The following is a 13,590-nucleotide window of genomic DNA, read 5'->3' as shown; positions in this document are numbered from 1 at the left end:
TTTAAGAGTATAGTGCAGTTCTTCCTGAGTCATCATCTGGACCCAACATTTCGGAACTTTCTGAGATTTAATTCTAGTTACAGGTCTAGAGGAAATAATGGGTGGTAGGGTTGTTTCCTTGGAGCTTTCAGCAATATCTTTAAGGTATCTTCCCCAGGCAATGCTACAGATGCAGCCCCACCTGGCATTTTGGTTTGAACAATTTGGTTAATCTGATCAGGTGTGGGTTGTTTTACTGATTGTTGGTTAATCCCCGCAGGTGGGAGGGGTGGATCTATTGACAGGGGTTTCTCAGTCGACTCTAGGGGCTCAATATCCTTCTCTCCTGGATCATTAGCCCATATGTTTCCATCCCATGTTTCAGGGTCCCAATTCTGTCTGTTTAATGCCCTTACTTTAATATCAGACACTGTTCTAGAACTGCAATTCAGCTGGTGCTGTAATTCAACTGCTCATATATGAGACTCTGGATTTGTTTTTCGGCACTGTCAGCTCTATTACTAGAGAAGAGAAGACACGAAGAAGCTTTTAGGTCTGTTATTCAGCATATGAGACGTGCTTCTGAGGTTCTGAGATTATCCCTTTCCTTGATCACATTTCTATTGGAAGGAGAAACAGCCAACCAGCTTCCCTATACTTCTCATCCTGACAAAATTGCTGGAAAATATCAAACACACAATCACCCAGAGCCGCTCCTCTCACCAGCACTTCATCTATTGGTGGTGATACTGTGCATATTAGCTTTGCTACTTCACACCGTGAATTAACACCACCCACTCTAATAAGAGTGGCAGATTTACCCACGCCTTTAAGGGGTAGGATAGCATTATCAGTGCTGTTAAGCCTGATCAGAGAGAAGAGCCAATTTGAGAAGCCCATATTTATGATCTTATTTCTCTAGAACCAAGTACCAATTGTTCTAGACAGGGTTCTCTAGAGAAACAAAACCAGGAAATTTATGATTATATATGTATAGATAGATGATAGATACAGCACAAAGCAATACAACAGCTAATTAGTCTACATAGCAGTACAGAGGGCTCAGTTCAACTTACTTCCATGGAAAATTTGATATACTAGAAGTCCTTCAAGTCAGGAGGGCTGATGTGTCCAATTTTAAGGAAGCAGACAGTTGAGTCTTCTGTGGGGTAATGCAGGCATTCTGGCCACAGGCAGCAAACAGCAGGACAGGTCACCAACAGTCAGCAAGACAACAGGATCCGACAGTCCCAAGCTCAAGCGATGTACACACCAGCAGTGTGGCAAAGCAGGTCTCAAAGGAACCTCAAGCTCTAGTGACAAGATCTACAGGTTGACAGTCCCACAAGTAATGTAGCTCACAAGTTCAGGCAGAGAACTAGCAGCCACACACTGGTTTGATCACCACAAAGCAAGAGAAAGAGAGGCGGGGCTTACAAGCCATTTATCTCTTTCCCCTCCAATCAAACTGCGACCTTATTAATCCCACATGTTCCTATTGGCCAGGTTGGCACAATAAACCAACCTATCACATAGAACGAATGATATTTTTACTTTTTCTTCTTTGCCTCTTGTATTTCTAAATATTCTACAGTAAACACACATTATGTTGATAATAAGAACAAATGATACAAATTTCATTTTGATTCTGAAATGTTACCTCTTCAGAGACGTCATCTCAGATAACCTATGTATAATAGTGCACACCAGTCATTGCAGTTATCACTTTATCTTTTTCCATTAATCTTTACAACATTCACTGCCTTCTGACATATTACCCCAAACCCAATGTCATCAAGCCAAACCCAACCCACAGGGACCCTCTACAGGGTTCCTGAGACTAAGTATTTGGGAAAGCAGACACAGCCCCATTCTAACATAGTACATCACTGTTCATTGTATTTTCTTTTTCTCCTAACCCACTCCCACTAAAGTATATGCCTCCTGAATTGTTCTATAATATCACTACCTAAAATAGCATCAGACATAAGTAGGTAGTAAATAATTCTCAAAACTCACTGCCATTCAGTGGATGCTGGCTCATATAGAACAGGGTAGAACTTCCCCTGTGAGTTTCTGAGACTCTAATTGTTCACGTAGAAAGCCCTATCTTTCTCCCACCAAGCAGTTCGTGGTTTTGAACTGCTTCCCTTTCAGGTCACAGCCCAACATGTAACCACAGCACCACCAGGGCCACACCAGTAGATCATTACAGATGGGATAAACAAAGAATGGATGGTTCACACAATGAGGGCATCATTTCCTACCATTTATTGTTGTAATGTTAGGCAAATCTCCCAATCCCTTTACATCTCAGTTACCTGATATTTAAAATAAGGATGATGATAGCAGGACTTCATTAAGGTTTCAACCCCTCTGCTATGAATTAGCACTTCTAACAGAATCTATATTTTAAAAGATTCCCAGGTGATTATATTAGGTGTATTTATACGACTCACCTGGAGATCTACAAGAATCTCCTGGGAATCTTGTTTGCTGGGTTATAAATACCTTCAAGATTATGTGCTCCAGTTGGTCTCATATTTTCCACAGCCTTTTAGGGAGCTATTAATTAATGTAAAAATAAAATATACAATTGTTTAAATCTTTAGTTTTCTAAGATACTTTTGAATTTTTCTTGTTTGTTATCCTCAATTATCTAACACACACAGTATAAGTCTGAAAGAGATCATTGCTACAACACATAATGTCTATATCCCCATTTGAACTGTACTCAATCAGAGAGGGATGGAGGATTCTACTGTGAGGAAAAGGTGAACTCTTGTTTTCCAAAGTCAACTGAGAGCTTCTAGCATGAGGTGGTGTTTACAAACTTCCAACATACGGCGTGGAAGGAGTGAGAAATTAGATGATGCTTGAAATGAAACAGGCCAGAGCAAAAAGTGAAAGTATTGGACTTAAAGGATTTAACAGTGAATGTCTTTCAAGCCTCCAGCCTGCTGGAGATGTGAATGCTTTTGAACATTGAGTGTAGTCCTAATTTCTCAACTGTAAATGACCTTGCCCAGCTGAGCCAACAATCACCCCCAATTCTATGGTACATATTCCAACACGAAGGCTATACACCATTTCCCTCCTCTTATAGCAATGTACTTAATTATATAAACATTTGTGTAGGCTATTTCAGTGTGCTGCTACAAAGTATGTAATGGTAGTTAGTTAATGCCTCAGCTTGCGTCATGCATTGAAATCATGGTCTAGTGCACCAAAAATGTGTATGAAAATTCAGTATGATGTACTATAAACAACATTGATCACTGCAATTGAGCAGTTGGCTCGTTCCTCCCCCAGAGCTCCACACACCTGTACAAAAAGCACATAGGTTAAAAAACCCAGTCCACTATCATCTTGCTAACATCAAGTCATGTGATTGTTGCTGTAAGGTGGTGGTGAGTCCGTTCCAACTGATAGTGACCCTATGGACACAGAAGGAAACACTGCCCGTCCCAGCCGTCCTCACGTTCATGTCTGAGTCCACTCTTGCCGTCCCGGTGTCAGCCCCTCGCCTTGAAAGTCTCCCTTTTCTTCACCAACTTTTACGTTAGCAAATAGGCGTTACACTGCTAACCGAAATGTCAGCAGTTCAAAGGCAGCAGGCATTTGTTAGAGAAAGACGGGGCCTTCTTTCTATGCCTGTTGAGACTCACTGTCTTGGAGATCACAGGGCAGTTGCTACGAGGTCTCCGTGAGTTGGAATGGCTCAATTGCAGTAAGTTTATTTGCTTTCAGTCCCTTCTTCTAAGATCAGGTCTTGCACTCCTCCTTGCTAAACAGCATTCTGACTGCATTGCGTCAGAGACCCGTTTGTTTATTCTTCTGGCAGTCCATGCTTCTTCCAGTATTCTGTGTCAGCATCATGATTCAAGGGCGCCCAATTTTGTTCAGTCTTCCTTACTCAATGTCCAGCTTTCATGGGCACGAGCTGTTTGAATATGCCAGGACATGATTCAGGTACGCCTTAGTCCTCAAAGGGACACCTTTGCTGCTGAACACTTTAAGGGGCTTGTGTCGCAGATTTGCCCAGTGCCATGCATCATTTGGTGTCTTAACTGTTGCTTCCGTGAGCATGTATTGTGTACTCAAGAGAAATAAAAGCCTTGACAACTTCATTTGTTCCTGTTTATCATGATGCTGTCTGTTAGTCCAATTTTGTAAGGACTTGGGTTTGCTTTGCATTCATTTTCCTCAGCGAGTGTTTCTAATTCTCCCTTTCAACAAGTAATGTGGTGTCACCTGCATCCTATAGTTTATAATGCGCCTTCCTGAATCTTGGTGACATTTCTTCTTCCTATAGCTAGACAGACTGATCAGCACACAGATTGAATAAGTGGAGAAAGGCTCCAACGCTGACACACACCTTTCTTGGTTGTAAAACACACAATTTCTTGGGCTGTTCGAATCACTGCCTCTTGTTTCACATACTGGTTCTGCATGAGCACGAAGAAGTGTTTTGGAATTCACAGAGTTTGCCATTAGCTACACAATAGATGGCCCTTGAATAGTAAACAAAACAAATTAAACATCTTTCCCGTGTTCGCTGCTTTCCATCCAGGGCCATCAATGCCAGTAATGATAGCCCTCCTGCCCGATCCTCTTCTGAATCCAGCTTGAACTCGGGCAGCTCCTTTTGGATGCAGGGCTGCAACAGGTGTTTTACTTATCTTCAGCAAAATTTTACTCTCATGAAATAACAATATTGTTCTATAACTTTCACATTCTTTTGGGTCACATTCCTTGAAATGTGTACAACTATAAATCTCTTTCCAATCAGCTGGCCAAATACCTGTCTTCTACATTTCTTGGTATATCATTATTGAGTGCTTCTAGTGCTTCCGCAGTTTGTTGAAACATTTCGGTTGATATTCCATCAATTCCTGGGGCCTTGTTTTCAGGGATGCCTTCATTGTAACTTGGACTTCTTCCTTCAAAACCCTTAGTTCTTGACGACCTTGAAGTCATAGAAGCCCTATATAAGAGAGAACAGAACTAATCCTTAGGGTTTCTGAGAATGGGAGTCTTTACAGGTATAGGAAGGCTCGTCTTTCTCATATTGAGTGGCTCGTAGGTTTGAACCACTAAACTTCTGGTTAACAGCCCATTGCTTAGCCCAAGAAGTCACTTGATTTGTCGTTGTTATGTTGTTAGTTTCCATCCAAGTGTTTAACTCATAGCCATCCTATGCACAACAGAAGAAACACTGCCCAGTCTTGCGCCAACGTCACAGTGGCTCCTATGCCTGAGTTCCTTGTTGAAGCCACTGTGTCAATCCATATCATTGAGAGTCTTCCCCTTTTTTGCTGCACCTCTATTTTGCCAAGCATGACACCCTTCTCCACAGACTGGTCTCTCTTTACACATCCAAAGTACATGAGACGAAGTGTTAGCATCATTGCTTCTAAGTAACACTCTAGCCATATTTTCTCCAACACAGATTTGTCTTTTTAGCAGTCCGTGGTACTTTCAATGTTCTTCTCCAGCACCACAATATAAGTGCATTAAATATTCTCCACTCTTCCTTAATCAATGTCCAACTTTCATATGCATATAAGGCAATTAAAACTACCATAGTAGTCCTCAAAGTAACACCCTTGCTCTTCAATATTCCAAAAAAGGTTTTGTGCCACATATTTACCTCATGCAATGTATGTTAGATCTCCAGACGTCTGCTTCCAGGGACATGCATTGAGGATTATTTGTGGATCAAAGTAAGATACAATCTTCAGAACTTCAATGTTTTCTCCATTTGCCATAATGTGACCTGTTGGTCCAGTTGTGAGGGTCTTGCTCTGTTTTCATTGAGTCATAAACCATACCAAAGGCTACAATTCTTGATCTTCATCAGCAAGTCGGCAAGTGCTAACGATTTAGATCCCCCACGCCCAAATTCAAAATCTGATTCGCTGTAGATGATTTGTTTCTTTTGTTTTTAATTGGAAACAGAATCACAGTGAAAAAAGAAAAATATATACATTGCATGCCCATTTTATTGTGATTTTCTTTCATTATTTTTATTTTTTATAATTCTGTTGGCTGAAATGATTTTTATTCTTTGCTTTCACAGTTTTGGCAAAGGTCATGGAAACACTAGGTGCTCTTCCTTTGTTTTCACTTATTCTCTTAGCTATGCTTCTTTTTGGCGGGGGCGGGGTGTCACATTTTACTTTTCTAACTTTGTTGACAAAGTTCATTCCCTCAGAACTAAAAATATGCCATTGTACACCTGAGTCTCTTCCTACCTGGCCTAGTATTACAAGAGAAATTTTAAACTAAATAACAAACTAGCATTTCAACTATATGAAGTCAGCTGTCAAATTAGACTTTCCACAGTATACTGATGAAAAGTGAATATTTTTATTCAACCTCTACAGCAAGAGCAGCTGTTCTTAGTGTGGCTGTGGTTTTTCTGCGAATAAAGATAAATCCTATTTTAAGCAGGTCTAGCAGACACCTGAGTTGCTTTCTTTCAGTGGAATTTTATTAAGAGTAATACAAGTCTATAAATCACATTCTGATCTGCATTAATAGAATATGGAAGAGAACAGGAAACAATATTCTCATTACAATAATACAAGTAAAGAAAATGTTCAAACACTAGGAAATAAAGCTAGCACTCAACACCCTTATCATTTTCTTATGGATCTTAGCGTTCTTGCTAAGTTTTCATGAATCAATGAGTAATGCTTCAAGTTTAGGTTGATGGAATATTCTGGGTGAGCAGGATTGAGCACAGATAGTTGATGGAAGATAAAAAAAAAGCAAGGGCTTGCATACCAGAGACCCAGTTCCCAATCTTCCCCCTATATAGTAAACTGCTGAATGAATCAATTTGGTTTTAACAGGAACTGTCTTTTAGGGAGAAAATCAGATAAAACCCAGACTATTCTTTGAAAGTAAACAATGTAATTAGTTCAACAAAATACTACTGTTTTCATGGACAACCAATGAGGACATAAGTTTAATTTGCTGAATAAAGATTTTTTTTGTGTTGGGATGCTTGAACTGGAATATTACCTGTAGTAGCTCAGAACTTACATGAAAAGCAACATTTGTTTATCTGTCCAAGATGTTAAAAACAGAGGAAAGCAATTTCTTTGTCAAGTATTTTTATTTACCCGAGCATTAATATCATTCATGTAGCTCATCAATTCATCTTCACTAGCTTGTAGCAAAGAAGACAGAGTGGGGAAGGAAAAGTCGGTTCCTGCCCGTTCTATTATCTATTTGTCCATATCTGCACTAGAACACTTTTCGTGTTGTATTTTTATGACATGATTTCTCCAGAACTGGGTGCAACTGGAGCACCATGACCAGCCTAGTTGGTGACAGGTGATAGAATATCTATATAAAAGTATTTATTGAGAATATATTTGTATTTCTAGCCTCAAAATTCCTAAGGCATGTAATCCTCAAACTATCAGACTAAATGGCTTAAATATGTCTGATTAAAACATTTTGACCAAATGTCCATCAATTTATGAGTTAATAAATATAAATTTATTCATACCATAGAATAATTCAGTCATAAAAAAGAAATGCTGTATTGATACATGTAATAGGATACTACAACCATAGATGACTCTTGAAAACATTACGTTAAATAAAAGAAGCCAGAGCTAAGGGCTATATATTGTATATTTTTGGATATATGAAATGTCTTTGTTAGCTGTCATTGAGTCTGTTCTGATTCATAAAGACCCTGTGTAGGACAGAATGAGACACTGCCTGGTCCTGCACTATATATGAAATATGCACTACATATGAAATATGCACTACATATGAAATATGCACTATATATGAAATATGCACATATGAAATATGCACTATACATGAAATATGCACTATATACAAAATATGCACTATACATGAAATATGCACTATATATGAAATATGCACTATACATGAAATATGCACTATATATGAAATATGCACTACATATGAAATATGCACTATACATGAAATATGCACTATACATGAAATATGCACATATGAAATATTCACTATACATGAACTATGCAGACATCAACCAGTGAAGTCAGAACACAAACTGGTATTTGGAAAGGATGTCAGGGGTTGAGACATGTCTGCTCAATGGGTCTAGAATTTCCTTTTAAGGTGTTGAGAAGATTTTAAAATTTTATAGTAGTGATGGTTGTATGATAGTTAATGTCACTGAATTCTTCATTTTAAAGTAGGTAAATTACTGAACTACAAAACAATGAGCTAAATTTTAAAACATGGAATTTGCAAAATGAATTTCAAATATACAAATGTTGTATATTTTTTCTTTACCATTTAATATGTGCCATGTGGTCTCCGTGCATTATTTATTTAAGTCCTAAAACTCTATGAAGCAAAGATAATTGTGTTGAGACTCAGAAAACATGTTGCATGCCTAAGGTCTCTCTGCTGGTAAATTGCCAGCTTAGGTTGGAAAGGAGAGAAGAGCGAAAAGAACACACATCCTCTGAGCAGCCCATGCCCCCATTCAGACTTTCCTTCTTCAAGGCGATTCTAAAATATGTTTAAGCTAATCGGTTGACAATGAGATTCTTAGGCTTAAATAAAAGATGTTTCAAGATGCAGTATACACGTTCTTGAAAAAAATCATGCTTACAAAACTTGATGTAAGGGTAGGTTATGCAGATTACATAGCATTGATTACTGAAAATAAAGACCCGTGCTACTACTTGCTGATGAATATCAAAGAATACAGCCTTCAATAAGGATTGCCTTCGATATTGTAAAGAAAAAAAATCCTCACAACTAAACCAAAATATAATATGATGATACAGGGAGAAAATATTGGAGTTTTCAAGAACTTCATTTTATTCTGATCCACAATTAACATTCATTAAATCATCAAGCAAGAAATCAAGCAACATATTGCATTGCTGCAAAAGATCTCTCTAAACTGTTCAAAAGCAAAAAGATGTCACTTTGTGGACTAAGGTGCACTTAACTCAAGAAATGGTATTTTCAAACCCCTTATATGTGTATGAAAGTTGGACCATGAAAAAGGAGGAACACAGACGAATTGATCAATATGAATCACAGTACTGGCATAGAATATTTAAAGTACGGTGGATTCTCAGAAGGACAAATAAATCTGTATTGAAATAAGTGCGGCAAAAATAGTTATTAGAAGCAAGGATGGCAAAATTTTAGACCTTGGGGGCTAGAGGGGGCTCTTGAAACAGTTGAATGTTGACTAGATCTTTTTGTATTGTTATGCTGGTATTTTTTAATCTTCATTTGATGCCTCCTACATCATTTAACATTTTACCAGTAGAATTTTCAATATTGCAACTCAAGCCATAAATATTTTCTTGAGTTCTTTCATTTTAAGCTGTGCTGAGCTTGTGCTTCCTTTGGTCTTCTAACTCTAGGTCTTTACAAATTTCATTACACTACTTTACATTGGTTTTTAAGATGCCCTTTGAAATGTTCTGTTTAGGTCTTCTACATCATCATTTCTTCCAAATTCCTCAGTTTTCCAATGAAGAAGAGCAGGTTTCAGAGGCCCTTCATGCATTCACTGTGGATTTTTCCCCCCGTATTTTTAGTGACCTTTTGCTTTCTTTGCTATGAGGTTTTGATGCCATACCAGTCATTGGGTCTCTTGTCATTAGTGTTCAACCATTTCAAGAGCATATGATCAAGAAGGAAGGAGTACCGAAGGAAGGAGTTCAATCTGCACTGAATATGTTAGCCTAAAATAAGGTAGGAGAAATTCATGCATTTTGGCATGTTATCAGTAGACACCAGGCCCTGCAACAGGACACCGAGCTTGGTGAAGTGAAGGGGCAGCCAAAAGAAGAAGCCCTTCAAGAAGATGGATTGACACAGTGGCTGTGACAAGGAGCTCAAGCATAACAATATTGAGGATGGTGCACAACCTGGCAGGCTTTTGTTCTGTTGAACATAGCATCACTGTGAGTGTGTACCAAGTGATGGCACCCAACAACAACATCAGGAGGGACCTGTCCCTGGAGAAGAACATCATGTTTGTTAAGTAGAGAGTCAGTGAAAAATAGAAAGATTCTCAAGGCACTTGATTTATAGAGTAACTGTAAAAAGGTACTCACATTTGAAAATTGTGAGGCTCTGACAGGACAGCCTTTCCTTCCTTTTTTTACATAGGATCACTATGAATCAAACAACACCGAGTCTATGGAACATGTGATGGTTAGATTTGATGTCAACTTTATGGAATGGTGGTATAGGAGGTTACACATCGGGTTGTTAACTGGAAGGTCAGCAGTTTGAAACCACCAGCCTCTCCTCAAACGAAAGATGCTTTCTACTGCCGTAAAGAGGGACAGTCTCAGAATCCCAGGTGGACAGTTGTGTCCTAGGAATTGACTCAGTGTCAGTGAGTGATGATGGTACCTGTGTGTAGGTAGGGGTGGAATCAACCTCTCAGTCAGTCATAGCCTGCTGATGCATTTTCAGAGGTGAACCCTTTTTTATACGAAAGACACGGAGAACCTCTCTCTGCGGCATTCACCTTCCTGCTTGCCTAGATTGAGCGTTTGGCACTGGGTTTGGTGGCCCATGCGACAGCATTGTGAGTCTGAGAGAGTCTCCTACTAGCATCTGTCACATGGACTTGAGTCCTATTGAGCTGGGCTCTATCTTGACAAAAAGTTCTTTCTTATACATAAACAAGTATCACTCGTTCTGTTTCTCTAGAACATTCAGCCTAACACAGAACGTGGTAATGACAAGACATGTCTATGATCTACTCCCTGGGGCATGTACGTATATTGCTTTCGTAGTAAAAGGGAATGTGCATGTGCTATTGAGTTAAGACTCTTGACATGGGTTGATTATCCTGAATTATTCAGGAGGTCCATATATTTACCAGAGTTCTTTTCAGGACAAGAAAGTTGAGGTAGCAGGGGTAAAGAGGCTGTTATCCTGTTGACTTTGAACATGGAGAGAATGGCTACAATCCAAAGGAAGCAGTGACCCTGGAAACTGACAGAGGCAAAACAAAAACCCCAAAAATGGAATCATCTCGAGAGCCTCTCCAAGAAACTAGCTTTCCTGACACCTTGGTCGGAATTCCTGGTCTTGAGAACCACAAGAGCATATCTTTTTGCTACTTTAAATAACCAGGCTTGTTATAACTCACTACAGTGGACATTGGAGACTGTATTAATACAAGTGGAGACTGAACTACAACCTCTTCTGGTTCTTCCTTGTGAGCTGTTGAAAACACACCAGAAGAGAAAGGTAGCTAGGCTCACTTTCTTCACATTTAGTCAGTTATTCTCCCAACCTGCCAATTGATACGAACAATTTTTGCTAAGTTATAGTTTAAACATTCTTGACATGTTTCTAGAACCTAGGTAGACATTAAGAAATGTGACCTACTTTTGCCTATTACATGAGAGATCCAGTCTTTTCTTCTATTTATTTGACCATAAATGAGGGCAATGCAAAGCTCTTTCCCACCTCTTAGAAGGGCTGTTTTCCCTCATTTGTTAAAGCTTGTAAATACTGTGAAGATAATAAGCACTGATCTTTATTTAATCAAATAGGAAAGATGACCATTAAATGAAAAACCAGTCATATACCTTGCAGCTGATGGAGTTCTTGTAACCAACAGAGACCTATATTTAAAATACAATTTCCGTAATCTACCCTATCAAAATGATAAATTAAGGTTTAGCGTTTCCAATTCCTTGTTTATCTCAACTGCTTAAATTCAATTGCTTTAATTAAAACTGCATTGAGAATGTGTTTTCCAATTTAGAGTTTCAAAGGCCATTGGGGGTTTTGTTCCATTACGTTCTTTTCATGTATTAATGTTTGAAGAATCATCACTTAATTTTCTCAACAGTAAAAGGACATTTTCCTTCTTGAATTAATAGTTATTGTTTCAACTAACAAGTCAAACAGAACAGGTCACAAAATTGGCTGTTGTTAAATTAGCAATAGGCAGGATAGAATCTATTCTGGGAGAGACATCTGAAAAGTACATAGAAGCCGCTTGACTAAGTCAAGGATTTAAAACTAGCTTGTGTTCTAAAAGTCAATTGCTTGAAAGTCGAAAGATGTTTTCTGAGAGAGTTTTACAAATAGAAGTTAGAGTCTCTGCCGTGTGTGTGTGTGTGTGTGTGTGTGTGTGTGTGTGTGTGTGTGTGTGTAAGTGGGAGAGGTGAGGGGAGGAGGGATCAGAAAGGAGGTGACAAAAAGAGCAGTTTCTAATTTGTTAGAAAATAGAATAAAACAATATTTTTAGGAGAATATTATTTAAAATAAAAAAGACCAGATTTGCTTGAAAAGTGTGGTAAGGTATGTATGAGTGGGTACCCAATAAAACCAGAATTTTTCTTCAAAGCCATGTATTTATTTATTTACAAAACAATCTATCACCTTCAAAGTATTCTCCATTACATTTAATACAATAATCAAATCTGCTATTCCATTCTTGGAAACATTTTTCAAACTCGTCTGTTTGGATGGCTGATAGAATCTCCCTCAATTTTTCCCTCCACCTCTTCTACGTTGTCAAATCTCTGTCCTTTCATCTCCGTGTGCATTTTCAGAAACTAAAAGAAGTTGCACAGAGCAAGGTCAGGTGAGTAAGGTGCATGAGTCAAAAGAGGCATGCTGTTTTTTGCCCAAAACTTGTGCACTGAGATGGCTGCGTGAGCAGGTGCATTATTCCCTATCAGCGACAAATCAGGCCTTTTTTGTCACACACTGTTATGCAATCATTTCAGAACCTCTAAATAGAAAGTTTAATTAACAGTCCGACCTGGTGGAACAAATTCCAAATGCACTATTCCCCTCACACTAAAAAAACAAATGAGCACCATCCTGATTTTTTTATTTCACTTGACCAGCTTTTTTTTTTTCCTGGCGGGGTGGGGGGTGTGTGACGATAACATCTTCCACTGGCTTGATTAATGTTTGCTTTCGGAGTCATAAGAATAGCACCATGTCTTGTTACCAGTAACGACCTTGGAGAAACGTCTGGTTCACTTCCACTTCGCAGCTGTTCTTTCAAAGCACAGCATGTTTCCATTCAATGCTTTTTCCTGGTCAGTCAGAACCTGAGGCGCAAAATTCACAGTGATCCTTCTCATTCCCAAACATTCCACTATAATTCACTAAACTGAGCTCCACGATAGTCCCGATAACTTCCTGCTTCTCCTCCATGGTCCATCATCGGTCTTTGAGCACAAGAGCATGTATTTCATTGACATTTTCATCCGTTTGGGAAGACGATGGAGGTCCTGAATTAGGCTTGTCATCAATCAACATTTAACCTCTTTTGAAATGAGAAATCCCCTCACACATTTGAATTTTTCCCGTAGTGCTGTCCTTGTAAGCTGTGTTCAACATCACAACAGTTTCTGTAGCAATTTTCCCGAACAGGAACAAAATTTCACAATCTCTTAAATCACCCATCACAAAAAATGAGGTTCGAGCAAAACGACTTTTACAAAAAAATTCACTGTGACCAGACCAGCGATAACCTTCCCAGGTGGCACCACGGGTGAACTAACTCAGAGTGAGTGCTTGATACTTTCCTAGTGGGACAAATGCCTGTTGCAAAAGCTCTGCCTATCCATT

This window comes from Echinops telfairi, unplaced genomic scaffold, assembly GCF_000313985.2.
Source record: "Echinops telfairi isolate 266 unplaced genomic scaffold, ASM31398v2 ScPeMD7_1;HRSCAF=3_0, whole genome shotgun sequence".
NCBI classification, from domain to species: Eukaryota; Metazoa; Chordata; class Mammalia; order Afrosoricida; family Tenrecidae; genus Echinops; species Echinops telfairi.
This window is presented reverse-complemented; position numbering follows the sequence as displayed.